We start from the raw sequence: 20050 nt of genomic DNA, 5'->3' as shown, positions 1-20050 counted from the left end.
CTTGATGGGGAATATCCCATAGCAAATATTCACAGAGTTTGTATTCCTTAAAATGGATTATTAAAGAAAAGTAATCGTGAAAAAACTACGATTTTAGCGGCTAAACTCGAACTTAATACCCACCTTAAGATGGAAAATGTTTACACAAGAAAAAATTTTATTTTTATTATACAAAGTGTGAAATTAACCAATAACTTTCGATAATTGTTTTATTTTATAGTTTTTTCTCACAAAAAAATTTTGTGTTGAAACCGATAAACTTTAAAATTTTACTTTTCTTTAAATTCTCAAAAAAACTTAAACGAAAACAAAATTTTATGACTTATGATATGAACTTTAAATCGTAATGTCTTTTTATTTAACTTTTTTTACAGATAATTACATTTTTACTTTAAACTTTATAAATTTCTTTTTCGCCGAAAAAGAACTAGAATTTTCGCAAATAATGAATCCCAGAATTCCCACAAAGCACATTAAACATTCAAAAAATATTCACTTCAATTTTTAATAAATCGTTTTGTTTTCAATTCGAAAGAAAATGCTTGTTTTCAAAGAATGGGTTAGATTCGTTAAATTTTCCAATAAAAAAAAATCGGGTCACTTCCCTTAAACGCCCATAACGATGAAAACCCCACGGGTCAATTCGACAAATCGATTTCTTTAAATGGGTCAAACATTTTCAAAAAATCCCGCCACAACAAAAAACCTGGGTCAATTCAGGGTCTGAATTTGATAATGAGACAAAGCACGGTTTGCGAGCGAAAACAAAATTTAAAAAAAAAGATTATATATATAAAGGAATAATAAAAAATTAAATCAAATTTTATAAATAAATAGTTGCAACCAAAATTGATATTTTTTCAAATTTTCGTAGAAATCAAATTTATAGATTATAACCGAATTAATATCTGGTGAAAATCGCGATTAAATTTATTTAAAAAATATTTTTGTTTTAAATAGCAAATTGTTTTTGAGATATTAAAACGGATGAGAATGTTTAATGTTAATTTTCTAATTTTTCAAAAAAAAAATTTTGATTAGAAAATTATAAAACAAATTCTTTAAAATTTTCACGACGACAATTTTCTTTGAATTTTTTTTTTATTGAAAAATTTACACCGAAAATTTTAGAACATTTCACGAAAAATGATTTTTTTATTAAATTGCTTTCGAAAAAATTAATGGGAATATAAAAAACTGTATTGGTACTCACTTTGCAATGTATTATTTGTGGGTCTTGGTTTGTTGTTTTACATATTCGCGCCTTTTTGAGCGTCGTTTGTGTTGTTGTTGTATATAAATTTGTGTTGCAGGATTTGGGTCGATTTTTTGTTGTGTCTTTTGAATTTTTGTTTTTAAAGCTTTTTGAAGTTTTTTTATTGTACGTTGGAAGTTGACCGTTATTGCGGTAATTTTCAAAGTTCAAGGTCCAAGCGTACAGTTTTTTCAAAGGTTTATTTTTGTTGATAATTATCCGACTGTACACTGTGTCCGTATTACTAACCAAAAATTTTTTGTTTTGATTAAATATTAAACAAATTTTTTATTTTCACTTTTTTGTCTCTGTGTCCCACTGCGCAAGTTCACATTTTTTTTTGTTTTTTTATATCAACTTTTAATTGTTCACAAAAAAACCAACGACAGTAATGTTTGTATAATTTGAATTATTTTGTTTTCTTTGTTGCACCCTGCTGTTGTTATTGGTTTTAATTTATTAGTGGTCGGTTTGTATTTTATGTCAATTGTCACTATCACTTGTTTGTATGTATTTTTCCAATTGTTTGTTTTCCACCAATTTCTTGGAATATTATTTAATAGTTTTCACATTTTTTCAATAAAAACCACACCAAATTAAACAATTTAAAACGGAAAATTAATTAATTAATTTTTCACAACAACAGTTTTACCAACAAACACTTAAATATTGCAAATTCATGAATCTAATGTCGTTTGTATGTACGGTACATATTTTGTTATTGTTTTCTGATGGTTTTGATTTGCACTAGAGTTGGGCGATCCCGGCTCACTGAAGTGATCGGTCTTTTCAGATCCGCTCCTAAAACGGAACTAGTTCCATCATTTAGTTCCACAGTTCCTTTTGGATCCGGATAAGGAAAGTGCTTAAAGAATCCCAAATATTGACATTTTCTTTTAGCTCCGCAAGAAAATAAAACGCATGAACACTAAATTTAAGTAAAAGTGAGTATTAAGTTCGAGTTTAGCCGCTAATTTTCACTAAAGTGAAAACTAAATCTATTAATGTGTGTGGGAATCCAAGTCACCATAATCTTTGACTGGAGCTTGATGAGGTGAACGATGAAATGAAGGTGTAAAGGGGGTCGTCTCAAAGCCAATATAAATCCAAGAATGTCGATTTACTCTTGAGTTTCTCCGCAAGAACGTATGGAAATTTATTCCACAGAGAGAAATATAAAGAAAATTCAGAGAAGGAAAACAAACAAATTAGGATTGTTTGAATAATTCTGAATTTATTTCGTTGGATAGAGTTGGAGTCTTACCAGTACAGTGGATGATAGCGAAATAGAGATAGAGATGGAGCTCGAATAATTATTTGCGGAAGTCGTAATAATGACATAACTCGATACAGGGCGGTATCGATAACAATGAATCGAAATCCGTATGAAAATATTTGGTGTTTGGGAATTTCTATGCGTTTTTGGGGGAAATTAAAATTTGATTGTAGAATGTAGGGTTTCTGTATAAACAATTCCGGCCCCAGTATTACTGCAATGAACGTGCACATTTATGTCATTATTATTACTTCCAGTTCCATCTTAAGGATAATGAAAAATATATAAATCAAATCAAGATCAAAAATATATAAAAAGGAAAACATTTTTTTAAGAGAATTCAGGAATAAAATTTCAAATTAGGGAAACAATTCATATTTTTGTATTGATAATAAGAGAGTTGCTTAATTAATAAATTTAATGTTAGTTGGTGTGGTTCACATCTTTTGTAAGTATCCTAGTACATGTAAATATATATATGTTCTTCATAAATTGGGGTTAATTATTCGGAGGATAATGATTTGCTACTAAACCCGACAATTTCCATAAATTGTCCAGCCAAAGATGGTATTTTGGGCCGTAGGCAGCCCAAATCATCTCAATATTCCCTCTTTTATTACTCGAGAGTATATATCAGCACCCAAGATTATATCCACAGAGTCAGATTTGAAGAAACCAGCATCAGCTAGCAGCATATTGTAGAATTTTGTCGCATAGTCTTTTGGTAAGGATTCTGATGGTGTATGGATAGACATGCGGTTGTTTACTCTCAATGTTGATTCGATTTTGATTTTTGATTTGATGCAATAACGACAGCCAGTGGTAGTGAAGCATGTATTTTGCGAATGGGAATGTGCCAAGCAATTCCTACAGTATCCATACGTTTTCACCACCTGTGTTCTTTTGGCAACGGTCATCTCAAGGAATTTCTTGCATTTAAGCAGTGGATGGGTCCATCAACAAAGCCGACAGATGTACGCATTCTTCCGCCATTTGGGTTGATTTTTGGAGCCACGCATGTTTTGCTACGAATGATATCATTTTAAGTTTTTTTATATATTGGAAGTGTGAAGTAGTCTTAGATACTCAAAGTGTGAACTAATTTGTGGAATCACTAGGAAGTATAACGATTTTTGTAATCGGTCGTGTGATATAACCCTTCTCTGTTACAATATCGACAGCACGTACTTTACCATCGGACCCAGGATGTACTTTGGATATTCTACCCAGGCGCCAACAGTTTGGTGGCAAGTTTTCTTCTTTGATGACAACCAAATCACTTTCTTTGACATTTTCGGAAGGAGTTTTCCATTTATGTCATTTATGGAGTTCTTTCAAATATTTTTCCTTCCAACGAAGGCAAAAATGTTGGTGCATCACCTTCAGTCGTTGCCAACGGTTGACCAATGATGTCGGAGATTCGGAAATTTTCGGATCAAGAGGATTTAGGATTGGGCTACCAATCAAGAAATGACCCGGGGTTAGGGCGGAAAGGTCGGACGCTTCTGTGGACGCGGAACATAATGGACGAGAGTTTAAGCAAGCTTCTATTCTAGAGAGTAAAGTCTGGAATTCTTCAAAAGTATGTTTGAAGTTACCAGCTGCCTTACGAAAATGAGACTTGAAGCTTTTTACTCCTGCTTCCCAGAGCCCACCCATATCAGACACTGCTTCAAGGTGGATTGCCTTAGTTGCGAAGCAGACAAAGACACACGTATATCCCTTGGTCATTCGGCATGCCCGACCGGAAAAGCTTTTAATATCAAAAGGACCAGTGAAATCTAGTCCTGTGTGAGTAAATGGCCTTGAGTATTCAGATCTTTCAGGGGGAAGAGACGACATTAGTTGCTTTCGACACCTATGTTTGTACAAAATACATGTTTTGTAACGATTTATAGTGGTCTTAATTAAATTTTTGACTTTTATAATCCAGAATTGTGTCCGGATTAATCTTAAAACTAGTTGGTTACCTCCATGGATCGAAATCGTATGAATAAACTGGACTAACAATCGGGAAAGCTGGCAATTGTAAGGCAGAATAATAGGATTTCTCATTATAAGATAATCCTGGAGAGGATACCAGTCGGCCACATACTCTCATAATGCCTTCAGAGTCAAGAAAGGGATTTAAGTTTAAGAAAGGACTAGCAGAAGCTACCTGTTTTTTGGAAGATAATGCTAGGTATTCGTTAGGAAAATGTGCTCTTTGAGTCATGGACACTAGACGATCTTGAACCATTATTATTTCTGAAGTAGAAATATTAAATGTATTCCTTTGGAAATTGGATTTAAATCTTGGATGAGTGGCGTAGAAGAATCTATATATGTAAGCTATTACCCGAAGCGCTCTTGAGAGAGAAGAAAATCTTTCGAGGATGTCTTCGTGATCGGTAAGGAAAGAAAAATTAACTTTTACACATTTTCTTTCAATTTCCGTCAGATCTTGTGACGAGTATTCGAATTTGGGCCAATTTTCGTAACAATCCTTTAACCATGTAGGTCCATGCCACCATAAGTCGTTACCTAATAGATCTTGTGGATAGACACCACGACTAGCGAGATCTGCCGGATTTTCCTTAGACTTCACGTGATGCCAACGAGGTGGACCTATAGCTTGGATTATTTTAGAAACCCTGTTTGCCACAAAAGTGGACCAATAGCAGGGAGGCTTGGCCAACCACGAAAGGACAATGGTAGAATCAGTCCAACAGAAAATAGAACAGTTCCGAATTTCTAGCTGGGGAACAAGACGGTCTATCATTTCTGCTAGCAAAGTCGCCCCACACAGCTCTAGTCGCGGTATGGACAATGTTTTAAGTGGTGCCACTTTCGTTTTGCAGGAGACCAAGTGCACTGAAACGGACTCTTCCTCCCTTATCCGGACGTAAAGTGCCGCTGCATACGCCTTTTCCGACGCATCGGAAAACCCGTGGAATTGGACATCACACTTTGGTGTATAATTGAACCACCTCGGAACTTTAATGGAATCTATTTACGGATAACAGGATTCAAAATATTTTCAATCGGATAACGATTGCGATGAAATCTGATCGTCCCATTGGATACCTTCAAAATTCTCTGCATAATTATCTTGACAATAACTACACAGGTAGCTAACCATCCAACGGGATCAAATAGTTTTGCAATTTGGGACAAGACTTCCCTTTTCGTATATCGACAATCATCCGAGAAACGAGTAGTCGTAAAGAAAAAAGAATCGGATGCCGCATTCCAGTAGAACTTCGATCATCAAATTCTAAAAAATCCTTTAAAAGCAGCTGATCTGCAGGGACATCAGAGAGAATTTGTTTAGAATTTGTTGTCCATTTTCTCATTGAAAAACCGGCGGAGTTCAGAGCGCTAACCAGCTGTTCTTTGGACTCCATAGCCTCAGGAATGGAATGTGCTCCAACGAGAGCATCATCCACATACATCGCATTTCGAAGTATGTTACATGCTAAAGGAAAAGTTTCTCGGATATTATCGGCCAATTGTAAAAGTGTCCGGATAGCGAGGAAAGGAGCACAATTTACTCCGAAAGTAACAGTGTCAAGTTGGTAATCTTGAACGGATTCGTTGGGATTCCTACGAAAGAGGACACGTTGGAAGGACCTATGCTCAGGATTTACCAGGATTTTTCTGTACATTTTAGTTATGTCTCCATTGAAGACATAACGGAAGAATCTCCACCTTTAGGACAAGAACAACAAGATCTTGTTGAAGTACAGGACCTGGATGCAAAACATCATTCAGGTTTAGTCCGTTAGTTGTCCGAGAGGACGCATTAAATACCACCCTAACCCTTGTGGTTGTACTGTCGGGTTTCACGACAGCATGATGTGGTAAATAATAATGTTTGGGAACTCCTGGACCAATTGGGGGGTGAAACTTTGGACGTATGATTCAAGGATTCATACTCAGCTAGAAAATCATCATACTGTGTCTTAAAATGAGGAGTTCTAAGCAGACGAGATTCATTTCTGAGAAACTGGGCCAAGGCACAACTTCTGGACCGACCAATATCCATATTCTGAAGAAATTCCTCCTTAAATGGAAGTGACACTACATATCTACCATATTCATTCCTGGTTGTACAGTCGACTCCGCTTTACTGAAACGTTAAAAATGCAGCCATTTAATTTCAGTTATCCGAAGTTTTTGCTAAAGCGGACTACGGATAACTGAAAAAAACTTCCAGTAATGCGAACTTCGGATAACTGAAAAAGTTTCAGTAAAGCGGACTCCGTATAACTGGAAAAAAATCCACTCAATTTCAGTTAACCGAACTTATGACCAATGCTATGTACATAAAATAATAAAAACAAGGTGTTTGATTCCGTGTGTGTGCCATCTACAATTTTACCTTTCAGTTGATTTTATTTACAGAGTGATTTAAACTGTTTTGAAAGTGCCATCTTCACTTGAAATAAAGCGTTCTCAATACGGAGAAGAAAATGTACTCTCTCTCAATAGCGAGAATGTGGCATTTTCAGTAAAGCGAAGTCATACTAATGTGACGAAACTCATTTGAACACAAAAAACTTTTCAGTAATCCGATTTTTTCAGTTAAGCGGAGTTTCACTAAAGCGGAGTAATTTAAATGAAATGGACAGAAAAAACAACTGGGGAATGCGATCGATTTCAGTTATCCGAGGTTTTTCAGTAAAGCGCATTGCGCTAAAGCGGAGTCGACTGTAGTGGAGCAGTACAAGTCTTCCCAAAATTTATCGGATGGTGACATAAAAGTTTTCCTGGGAAGGTCCTCCACCTCCCAAAAGCAAGAAATGCTTGTATCAAGAGACACCTCACAAAAGAAAAACACTATTTGTGGAGAACTGGGTTTTTCGTCGATGCCAATTGGGCCCGTAAGGATCCAACCGAACACAGCCTCCTGCGCCAGTAAGGATCCACAAACCTGTCGTTGAATACCCGATTTCATAATGTGAGGGAACAAGTCTGCCCCTATAAGTAGATCGATTTTTGATCCCTCACAGAAACGGGGATCTGCCAACGGAATATTGGGAATTTCGATAGTACGAGATGGAAGTTCTCCAGATAAATGTGGGACTACAAGGGCCGAAACGGAAATTTGGAAATGATCGTCAATATTCGAAGCCAAAAGGAATGAACACTCCTGAAATGCTCCAATTAGTAATAAATATTTACTGCTGCGATTATTTATGACACTATACCACTTTGAATTACATGTTTTTCGATAAATTAGTCACAATAAAGTTCTATTGTGAATCGATGAAGCGTCAATTTATCAAAACACAATCTGGCAAGATCGGCGCGACTTGCACTGATGAGATGTTCTGGATAGAACACCAGTGCAACGATGTTCTGGATAGCCCATACAAATGTTGTATCAAGTGCAAAAAGAAAAAAGCCCTATTGTTCACAACTTGCGTGAAGATACCGAAGTAGGTAACATTTTAAATTACAACAATCACCGAAATAACGGGGCGACACAGAGTTGCAAAAACCATAGAATATTCAAATAGTACGTAAATTATCAACTGTGGTGGCCACAAAAATTCTGAAAAAAAAAACAAAATATGACCACAAATTTAGTGAATATATTGAATAAAGATATGTTTAAAAAATTATTGTTATTTAGATATGAACGCATTACTACCACAAATTTTTGAAACTATGATTTAAAACGGTATGAGCACCCTTTCCTATATCCTGGATTCCAAGTTTTCCACTATGGGTCATTTGCTAGATTCTACCATGGAAGCCAGAAATGGACTTGGTTCAAAATTCTGCTTATGGCTCATCAAAGTGGATGTCATTACCTACGTTTTGATGTATGTCATGTGCTCCAACAGTGTTTTTGGACGCAGATATCCCAGATTCCATTTTCCATTATGTCCCGGTAGTTAGATTCTACCATGGAAGCCAGGAACAGACTTCGTTCAAAATTCTGCTTATGGAACATCAAAGTGGAAGTAATTACCTACATTTTGATGTATGCAATGAGTTTCAACAATGTTTTTGGACGAAGTTTTCCTGGATTCCAAGTTTTCCACTATGGGTCATTTGCTAGATTCTTCCATGGAAGCCAGGAACGGACTTCGTTCAAAATTCTGCTTATGGCACATCAAAGTGGAAGTCATTACCTACATTTTAATGTATGCCATGAGTTCCAACAGTGTTTTTGGACGAAGTTACGGTAGTATGTACTATGATCGTTAAAAACATATAAACATATATATTATAAACATAACAATTAAACAAATCATGTTAAATGAGTATTGGGTCAGATGGTGTATTAAATCAGTCTCCATTAAATCAGTTATGTGTGTTTGGGATGTTGTGTAAGATTCTCTTTTCGTCTTTACTTTCTTTATAAAACATTCCCAATAAACACAAATTTTTGAAAAATGCTAAATTTCAACAATTTTTCAAACATTTTTTCAAAGGATTAGTGTAATATACAAGTTGATAAATTGTTGAGAAAATCGCGTTCTCAACAAAAAACAGACATTACCCTCAACAGTAAATTTCAACTCATTAGCAATAATGTCTCAAGTGTTATCCTCAAATTGAAATGCATCGCTACTCAATAATTTCTCAAACAATTTTTGATACGATTCAAATTAAAAATTAACATCGTTGCAAATACTTTTCAACCAATAATTGTATGAATGATATCCCCACTTCAAATTGAAAGTCAAAGCCAAAATTCTATGAATTTTGTATAATTTATTCATTTTCATCAAAATATAATATATAATAATACACTACACTACATAATACACTACAATACCAATTGATAAATAATAATCTTATTAAACATATCAACAAATAAGAACAAAAAAAAACAAACAACAAAACTTTAAATATCTTAAACATTATTAGTAAACACTTTTGCATTGATAATTCGATTTCAATCCTTTTGGTGTCATAAAACAGCATTAAAATTTATTAACATGCGGGCAATTTGAAATTAGGAACGCACTGGACCGCGTGTTAGAATTGATTTCCAGAAGAAGGAATTCACAAAATATCCATTTTAAACTGATAATAACATATGAATTAAACTGACGATGTGATGCACATTTTCATCCAGAAGTTGTTGATTTCAACAATTTGTTGTTTTAAACAATTTTAATTGGTGGCACTTGTAATGTTTCTGGAAACTTTTTCTTGTCGATAAGCCACTCATTTTTCATGAGATTTTAGTTTTCAGCAAAGAGATTTAAATTTAGTGATTTCTCTAAAGTGTTGATTTAATTTTTCATATTGAAGTACCAATTATTATAAACAATTTGAAGCAGTTACAGTTAATTGTCCACCATTTTTTCATCGGTCAGCCTTTTAATGTTTTCAAGAACGTAGAATCCGTAATTTTAGTTTTCTGCAAAGAGATATACATTTAGTGACTTCCTTAAAGTTTTATTTAATTTTTTCTTTTCACTTACCTATTTTTATAAACTATTTGGTTATTTGTCTAAAATTTTCCATTTCTTTAATTTCTTGCAATTGACCACGAACTTCGTTGCACAAATAAGTATTGAAAACCACATGGTTTTTTCGTTGCATTTTAGGGTAGTGTTTTGTCAAAGTTTTCCCATATTATCTTCAATACCTTTCAAAGATTTCGTAAACATTTTGGCAAATTGGAAGTAATTCGCAAACAATTTGAAGATGTATTGAAGATGAGCTATTTCAAGTCAAGTTGAAAATTATATTTACCCTCAAAGTGAAAAGTTGTTGCATTTGAAAAACGCTCATCCTGTGTTTATTGGGATTTCGTCAACATTTTGGCAAATTGGAAGTAATTCGCAAACAATTTGAAGATGTATTGAAGATGAGGTATTTCAAGTCAAGTTGAATTTATGTTGAAAATTATATTTACCCTCAAACTGAAAAGTTGTTGCATTTCAAAAACGCTCATCCTGTGTTTATTGGGTATCTATAGTATTTGACCAAAAATCCGAATATTTATCGAATTGAGGCATAACAGCAAACAAAATGTATACTACAGGGCAAAAATATACCAAAAACTACGTTTGGTTCTTAAATATGCTTTGGGGGAAAATTTATAACCTAAAAATTTTATAAATTGTTGTTCATTAGGCCCTGAAGTACAAAAATATTACAGCAGACGTCGACTGCTGTTTTTAGCAGACTTTTTTCTATGAGTGTAGAATAATGTGTTTATGCTTTTTATTAGAAATAACCCAATAAACACAGGATGAGCGTTTTTCAAATGCAACAACTTTTCAGTTTGAGGGTAAATATAATTTTCAACTTGACTTGAAACAGCTCATCTTCAATATATCTTCAAATTGATTGCGAATTACTTCCAATTTGCCAAAATGCTGATGAAATCTTTGAAAAGGTGTTGAAGATAATATGAGAAAACTTTGACAAAACATTACGCTAAAATGCAACGAAAATACCATGTGATTTTCAATACTTATTTGTGCAACGAAGTTCGTGGTCAATTGGAAGAAATAAAACAATTGGAAAACTTTAGACAAAAAACTGAATTTACTCCAAATAGTTTATAATAATAGGTAAGTGAAAATAAAAAAAAACATTAAGGAAGTCACTAAATGTATATCTCTTTGCAGAAAAATAAAATTATGGATTCTACGTTTTTGAAAACATTAAAAAGCTGACCGATGAAAAAATGTTGGACAATTGGACAAACATTTTAGAGAAGTCACTAAATTTAAATCTTTTTGCAGAAAACTAAAATCTTTGGATGCTACATTCTTGCAACCATTAAGAAGCTAACCAATGAAAAATGAGTGGCTTATCGACAAGAGAAAGTTTCCAGAAACCTTTAAAAGTGCAACCAATTAAAATTGTTAAAAACAACCTATTGTTAAAATCAACAACTTCTGGATGAAAATGTGCATCACATCGTCAGTTTAATTTTGGACGCAGATATCCCAGATTCCATTTTCCATTATGTCCTGGTAGCTAGATTCTACCATGGAAGCCAGGAACAGACTTCGTTCAAAATTCTGCTTATGGAACATCAAAGTGGAAGTAATTACCTACATTTTGATGTATGCAATGAGTTTCAACAATGTTTTTGGACGAAGTCACTAAATTTAAATCTTTTTGCAGAAAACTAAAATCTTTGGATGCTACATTCTTGCAACCATTAAGAAGCTAACCAATGAAAAATGAGTGGCTTATCGACAAGAGAAAGTTTCCAGAAACCTTTAAAAGTGCAACCAATTAAAATTGTTAAAAACAACCTATTGTTAAAATCAACAACTTCTGGATGAAAATGTGCATCACATCGTCAGTTTAATTTTGGACGCAGATATCCCAGATTCCATTTTCCATTATGTCCTGGTAGCTAGATTCTACCATGGAAGCCAGGAACAGACTTCGTTCAAAATTCTGCTTATGGAACATCAAAGTGGAAGTAATTACCTACATTTTGATGTATGCAATGAGTTTCAACAATGTTTTTGGACGAAGTCACTAAATTTAAATCTTTTTGCAGAAAACTAAAATCTTTGGATGCTACATTCTTGCAACCATTAAGAAGCTAACCAATGAAAAATGAGTGGCTTATCGACAAGAGAAAGTTTCCAGAAACCTTTAAAAGTGCAACCAATTAAAATTGTTAAAAACAACCAATTGTTAAAATCAACAACTTCTGGATGAAAATGTGCATCACATCGTCAGTTTAATTCATATGTTATTATCGGTTTAAAATGGATATTTTGTGAATTCCTTCTGCTAGGAATCTATTCTAACACGCGGTCCAACACGTTCTAATTTCAAATTTTAATACTGTTTTATGACACCAACAGGAAGGAAATCGAATTATCAATGCAAAAGTGTTTACAAATAATGTTTGTAGTAATATATTTCTCAAATATTGTTGTTTAATGGGTGCCAGCCTTTGTTTTCCTATTTGCCTTTCAAAATGAAAACACAGCAGAATTTTCGTTGTTAAATTCAAAAATTACAGCAATCCTTTATTGGCGAAGATAACTTAAGCTGTTTTGAAAATTAAAAGAGAATGAAATGCATTTAAGTTGTAAACAAAACAAAACTGTTTCATTATACTGCTGGCACAAGTAAACAACAAAACAGACAAGCATCGACGACCATCGTCGCCTCGAATACCTGCATTGTAATGTTGTTTACAAGTTACAGCGACACAACAACATAACAGTAGACTCGGTGTGAAAAACAACCTCGAGTCATACATGTTAGTTGTTAGTGTCCTTCCACAGTCATAACAACCAAAACAACAAGAAACGATGCAAATAGAAGCGATCACGAATTCTTGGTTGTTATGTTGCATTAGAAACCTTACCACTGACCTGTTTTGAAAATTAAAAGAGAATGAACAAACTGATGTGAAGTGCTCCTTTTATACCTTTGAGAAAAGAGCTTTCGATCAATAACATGAACATTGAACAACTACACACAAGCAAAAGCTTTCACATCTGATTTGTTCATTCTATGTGTTGTCAACATAAGAAAAGTTTAATGCAAGAAAGGATAATGTTTAAGATACGTTACGTTAAAAGATTCAAATTCAAAAGATACTTTTAGTAAAAAGTAAAAGATACTTTAAGTACAATGTGCAAATACAAAATATAGAAGTAGATACTCTTGGAAGATATGGTATATGCAAAATATATCTGCTACAGACTCCCCCTTTGACGTGCGGGACCTCTCCCGAGCAGCGCGTCAACAAAATGCGTCAGTGAGTCTTCCGTTACGGCACCATTATCCGATTTTATTCGACGGGGCATGCCGTAACGGAGAAATATTTCTTCAATTAGTATTTTCGCGCAGGCTTCGGCCGTAGCATCAACAAGTTTAAATAGTTCCACCCACCGACTTGCTACATCTTCGGCAATAAATATCCATCTGTAGCCTCCATCGGTTTGCGGCAACGGTCCAAATAAATCGATAGCCACAACTTCGAAACGTTGATTACTACTTGTTGTTTGAAGCAATCCTGCTGGTTTCATATTACTTGCTTTATACCGCTGGCAATCGATGCAATTCTTCACATGTTTAGCGATATCACTGCGCATCCCAGGCCAAAAATACCTGCTGGCTATACGCGCTATTGTCTTCTCTGTTCCATAATGTCCAGCGGTGCTGTCATCATGATAAGCTTTTAGTATGTCAGACCGTTCATGAACTGGGATAACGAGTTGAGCATCATCGGTATCATCGTCGGCATAACAGTATAGTATTCCATTGTTAAGGACATAGTTTCTATTTATCCATCTAAAGTAATTTTCATCTTGGTTTTCAATGGAGATGATTATGCTTTTCAAGTAATCATCCTTTAACTGCTCTTCCCGAATCTGTGATGCACTTTTGTTTGGAATATCGATGAAAAACGAACAGATACAATTATCCGGATTATCGTGTTTCTCCTCCGGGCATGGTGGCCTGGAAAGCATATCCGCTGTAGCATTGTTTTTCCCAGGTAGATATTCTAAAACAAAGTCATAATGCTGAATTTGTAATCCCCATCTCGCAAGTCTACCAGTTGGTGACTTAATGTTAAGCAACCATTTCAATGGCTGGTGATCTGTTAAAAGCTTCACTGATCCACCTTCAATGTAGCCACGAAATTTGTTACATGCCCATACTATGGCCAGAGCTTCCCTTTCGGTTGTGGAGTAGTTGCGTTCAGCATTACTTAATAGACGACTACTATATTCGATTGGAAGTTGTTCTGGTCCCTCCCCCTGGAGCAAAACTGCCCCAAGAGCATAAGCACTTGCATCTGCTTGAATTGCAAAAGGGACACCGTCCACTGCTTGTTTCAATATGGGTGGAGTTGTTAGAGCCCGCTTCAGATCCTCAAACGCATCTTGTTCCAACTTTCCCCACTTCCAAACAGCAGATTTCTTTGTTAAATTCGTTAGTGGCCTGGCAATTTCTGCATAGTGGTTAATGAATCGGCGGTACCAGGAACACGTTTGAATAAAGGATATCAATTCTTTTACATTTCTAGGTTCTTTTCGTTCCACTATTGCCTGAACCTTTGACGGGTCAACAGCTACGCCTTCTGGTTTTAAAAGGTGGCCAAGAAATTTCACTTGTGAACAGCAAAACTTACATTTCTTATTATTGAGTCGTAACTGGAAAGTGATAAGACGGTTCATGACTAACTCGATATCGTTCAAATGTCGTTGAAATGATTCAGAACATATGATAATGTCGTCCAAATAGGCCAAGATACAAACATCAGGAATCCCCACTTTAAAGCGGTTTATTAGCCTTTGGAACGTGGCGGGTGCATTTCTTAATCCAAAAGGCATTCGTTTAAAACGAAATGTACCAAATGGTGTTATAAGGCATGTTTTGTCCCTGTCTTCCACCGCAACTTCCACCTGATAATACCCACTCTGCAAATCTAGGGTTGTCATATATTTGGTACTTTTCGCTGCGTGCAATAAATCATCCATTCTGGGCAACGGATATCTATCGGGCGTAGTGATAGCGTTGAGCTTTCTATAGTCAACACATACACGGACTGAACCATCTTTTTTGGGCACCATGACCACAGGCGAAGCCCAAGCTGAATCACATTCTTCAATGATATCGTTTTCTAGCATGATTTCGATTTCATTCTTAAGGTCTCGGCACTTGGCAGATGATAAGCGATATGGTGGTGAAAATATTGGTTGATGCTCGCCAGTATTAATTTTATGAACGGCATAAGGGGTAGGGTTACCAAAAGGCTCGAAAACGTTTACATATTTAGCCAAAAGCGAATCGATTTGCATCTTTTCTTTTTCCTTTAAATTTGTGGCATCCGTTTCTTTAAGGATTTTGTGTTCAAAAAGATTTAAAGGCATGGAAACTGCGGCTTCATTACCATCATTATCTTTTTGTGAGAATCTGGGAAAGAGGTCATTATCCTTTGCACGTTCTGGTGTTACCATGTCCTGCGGAATTGCATCTTTAAAAATTGCTTGTATTGAATGGGGCGAGTAATCAGAACCACTATGGTAATCCGGGCCATAAGTTTCGAAATCGGAGACATAGGATTTGCATGATCGCTTAGGGGTTACAAATTTTGGCTCAACATGTTGGGCTGCAACTTCAGTCGGCTTACGCTTGAGATGTGTCTCTGCCACTTTTATTGTTTCCATCAAATTCAGCTCCAAAGGCCATTCTTCGACAAAATCAAAAACTTGAGTAGGACATCCCTCGAAGTGCCAATTTTGTTGACCCATGTTTAAAACAATTTGCGCTTGCTCCATAAAATCTGTACCAAGCAACGTCCTATTATTTTTATCATCTGGGAAAATTAGGAAATTGATATCCAGACATCTACCTCCTATGACAATTTTACATGTTGTGGTAGAAAACTTTCGAATATCTGTGGTTCCATCCGCTAGAGTGGTTCGACAATCCACAGTCTCGAACTTGCAGCCTTTAAACTGCATTATACGTTTAAGATTGGAACTAGCCACACTCGTTTTAGCACCTGTGTCGAAAAAGGCCTGGCCGGGGACACCAAAAATTTCCACATTTGCTACTGGGATATCTCGTCCCACACACATACCAAGGGAGTTAAAACTGACACTCATTGGGGCGCTTTTACGAGGTTTCTTGCTACAGTTCGGGCAATTTGAGCGCACATATCCTGGTGCATTACATCCATAGCAGGCTAATTTTGGTCTCACTAGCGCTTCTTCTACATCCGCGGTTACCTTTGAAACTGCATCCTGCTTTTTATAACAATTTTCGACTGTATGCCCCTTTTTACGGCAGAAAGTGCATCGTTTTGTAACGCCTTGGGGACCACCGTTGCTAGCCTGGGTGTTCACCTCGTTACGTTCACTCAAAACTTGTTCTGCCTCTCTTGCATCGGCCAAAAGCTCATCAAATGTTTTGACTTTGTGGCGGTATACACGCTCCCTTATTTGAGAATGCAACATCCCAAACACCATGTCAATTTGATCGGCTTCCTGTGGTGCCTTTGGCAATTGGGCAAAAAGTGTCCTCTTTTTACGAATAAAGCTGTCAGTCGGTTCGTTCTTCTGCTGCTTTGCTTCATTTATTTCGGCGTAGATGCGCCAGGCTGGTTTTGGTGGTGCAAAAGCATCTCGCAACATTCTGATTACATCAGCAAAGGTTTTTGCATTCGATTTAACTCCACTCCACCATTCGGCAGCATCCCCTTCTAAAAGCATTGGCATTCCATTTACCGCATTTGCATCAGCTATATTCTCCACAATTTTATATGTTGATATTGCGGAAATAAATTCCTCAACTTTCAATGAGTTACGTTCCCCATTGTATCTGGAAGAGCAGCCACTGAACGATCCACACCTTTCACTAGACTTATTCGCTGCGCTTAGCAATTTCTCAAATTGTTCAGTTTTTAGAGATAGCATGGTTTTTGCTGCAATCCTTTTACTTCTGCGTAACTCTTCAGCTTCAAACTCTTGATTCTCGTCACTTTCTACAGGATCAGCCACGTTAACGCCGGAGTGCTACAAACGTGCAAACAAGAAAAAAAAAATTGAAGGATTATCGAAACAAAATTAGTGAAATTTAATTCACGACCAAAATGTTTTTAATGTGCTCGACTATACGGGTGTTATTCGGGCCACTAAGTTGGGCGTCAATTTGTAGTAAGATATTTCTCAAATATTGTTGTTTAATGGGCGCCAGCCTTTGTTTTCCTATTTGCCTTTCAAAATGAAAACACAGCAGAATTTTCGTTGTTAAATTCAAAAATTACAGCAATCCTTTATTGGCGAAGATAACTTAAGCTGTTTTGAAAATTAAAAGAGAATGAAATGCATTTAAGTTGTAAACAAAACAAAACTGTTTCATTAGACTGCTGGCACAAGTAAACAACAAAACAGACAAGCAACGACGACCATCGTCGCCTCGAATACCTGCATTGTAATGTTGTTTACAAGTTACAGCGACACAACAACATAACAGTAGACTCGGTGTGAAAAACAACCTCGAGTCATACATGTTAGTTGTTAGTGTCCTTCCACAGTCATAACAACCAAAACAACAAGAAACGATGCAAATAGAAGCGATCACGAATTCTTGGCTGTTATGTTGCATTAGAAACCTTACCACTGACCTGTTTTGAAAATTAAAAGAGAATGAACAAACTGATGTGAAGTGCTCCTTTTATACCTTTGAGAAAAGAGCTTTCGATCAATAACATGAACATTGAACAACTACACACAAGCAAAAGCTTTCACATCTGATTTGTTCATTCTATGTGTTGTCAACATAAGAAAAGTTTAATGCAAGAAAGGATAATGTTTAAGATACGTTACGTTAAAAGATTCAAATTCAAAAGATACTTTTAGTAAAAAGTAAAAGATACTTTAAGTACAATGTGCACATACAAAATATAGAAGTAGATACTCTTGGAAGATATGGTATATGCTACATGTTTAAGATATTTAATGTTTTGTTGTTTTCTTCTTATTTGTTGATATGTTAAATAAGATTATTATTTTTCAATTGGTATTGTAGTGTATTATGTAGTGTAGTGTATTATTATATATTTTATTTTGACGAAAATGAATAAATTATACAAAATTCATAGAATTTTGGCTTTGACTTTCAATTTGAAGTGGGGATATCATTCATACCAATATTGGTTGAAAAGTATTTGCAACGATGTTAATTTTTAATTTCAATCGTATCAAAAATTGCTTGAGAAATTATTGAGTAGCGATGCATTTCAATTTGAGGATAACACTTGAGACATTATTGCTAATGTGTTGAAATTTACTGTTGAGGGTAATGTCTGTTTTTTGTTGAGAACGCGATTTTCTCAACAATTTCTCAACGTGTATATTACACTAATCATTTGAAAAAATGTTTGAAAAATTGTTGAAATTTAGCATTTTTCAAACATTTGTGTTTATTGGGAATGTTTTATAAAGAAAGTAATGACGAAAAGAGAATCTTACACAACATCCCAAACACACATAACTGATTTAATGGAGACTGATTTAATACACCATCTGACCCAATACTCATTTAACATGATTTGTTTAATTGTTATGTTTATAATATATATGTTTATAAGTTTTTAACGATCATAGTACATACTACCGTAACTTCGTCCAAAAACACTGTTGGAACTCATGGCATGCATCAAAACGTAGGTAATGACATCCACTTTGATGTGCCATAAGCAGAATTTTGAACCAAGTCCATTTCTGGCTTCCATGGTAGAATCTAGCAAATGACCCATAGTGGAAAACTTGGAATCCAGGATATAGGAAAGGGTGCTCATACCGTTTTAAATCATAGTTTCAAAAATTTGTGGTAGTAATGCGTTCATATCTAAATAACAATAATTTTTTAAACATATCTTTATTCAATATATTCACTAAATTTGTGGTCATATTTTGTTTTTTTTTTCAGAATTTTTGTGGCCACCACAGTTGATAATTTACGTACTATTTGAATATTCTATGGTTTTTGCAACTCTGTGTCGCCCCGTTATTTCGGTGATTGTTGTAATTTAAAATGTTACCTACTTCGGTATCTTCACGCAAGTTGTGAACAATAGGGCTGTTTTCTTTTTGCACTTGATACAACATTTGTATGGGCTATCCAGAACATCGTTGCACTGGTGTTCTATCCAGAACATCTCATCAGTGCAAGTCGCGGCGATCTTGCCAGATTGTGTTTTGATAAATTGACGCTTCATCGATTCACAATAGAACTTTATTGTGACTAATTTATCGAAAAACATGTAATTCAAAGTGGTATAGTGTCATAAATAATCGCAGCAGTAAATATTTATTACTAATTGGAGCATTTCATACATTAAAAATGCAAGATTTCACTTCTTTTCTGTGATTGTTTTTAAACAGCTGATGACAGTGTTGCATATTTTTGGAGATGTCCTGGATAAACGTGTACTCTGTTTTCTTTTAGTCCTTCGTGGCTTAGGGTATCCAGTGCTAAAAGAAAACAGCCCTAATATAAGTTATGTGCTTTAGAGACTATCAGTTATTCCGGACGGAATGTCGGTGTTTGTAATGAATCTTACAGTGTGTCGGATCGATACGACTTGTCGGCGATGACTATATAATCGGTATATGTGTTATCGATCCCATAAACATGCAGCAGTATCGATTATGCCTTCGGACTTAACTGATAATGTGCACAATATATGGGATATGTTCGACACGAGCACTGTCGTCCGGAATAACTGATAGTCTGTAAAGCGCATTAAAGGGCACCTTATGCTGTGTTCCCACCGACTCGTTTTCCTCATTCCTTTTCCAACACATTTCACCGTTCATACCGGGTTGAGATGTTTTAGTTTGACAGTTACCATGGAACTAGAAATTCACATTTACTCGAAATTCACATATATGCAACCTATGTCCAAATAATTACCGCGAGCGCAAAGGGAAAATTTTTTTAAGTTATTTTCATATGTTCTTAAAAGCCTTTGTTTATTCTGTTTTCTATGAAACTTATTTCAATATTTTGACATATATTTTGAATAGGGTATGTTATTCGGGGTATATTCCAAATGA

General features: G+C 35.3%; 2 protein-coding genes across 5 annotated transcripts in view; one reads left to right on the top strand and one right to left on the bottom strand.

Annotated features, from left to right (window-relative positions):
- Positions 1-2580, bottom strand: part of LOC142221485 (uncharacterized) — a 41053-nt gene extending 38473 nt beyond the window's left edge. For 3 of the 4 annotated variants that reach the window (XM_075291244.1, XM_075291243.1, XM_075291240.1), the window contains exon 1: positions 1214-2512. The gene's annotated coding sequence lies outside the window, so the exon portion shown is untranslated. The other variant, XM_075291241.1, reaches the window with a different exon arrangement.
- The window catches only part of TTLL15 (tubulin tyrosine ligase-like 15), a 165912-nt gene that overhangs the window by 130217 nt on the left and 15645 nt on the right, over positions 1-20050 (top strand). The gene's annotated exons all lie outside the window — the stretch shown is intronic.

This window comes from Haematobia irritans, chromosome 1 (genome assembly GCF_050003625.1).
Source record: "Haematobia irritans isolate KBUSLIRL chromosome 1, ASM5000362v1, whole genome shotgun sequence".
NCBI classification, from domain to species: Eukaryota; Metazoa; Arthropoda; class Insecta; order Diptera; family Muscidae; genus Haematobia; species Haematobia irritans.
Note: the sequence above shows the minus strand (reverse complement) of the source record. Positions and strands in the feature narration are given on the sequence as shown.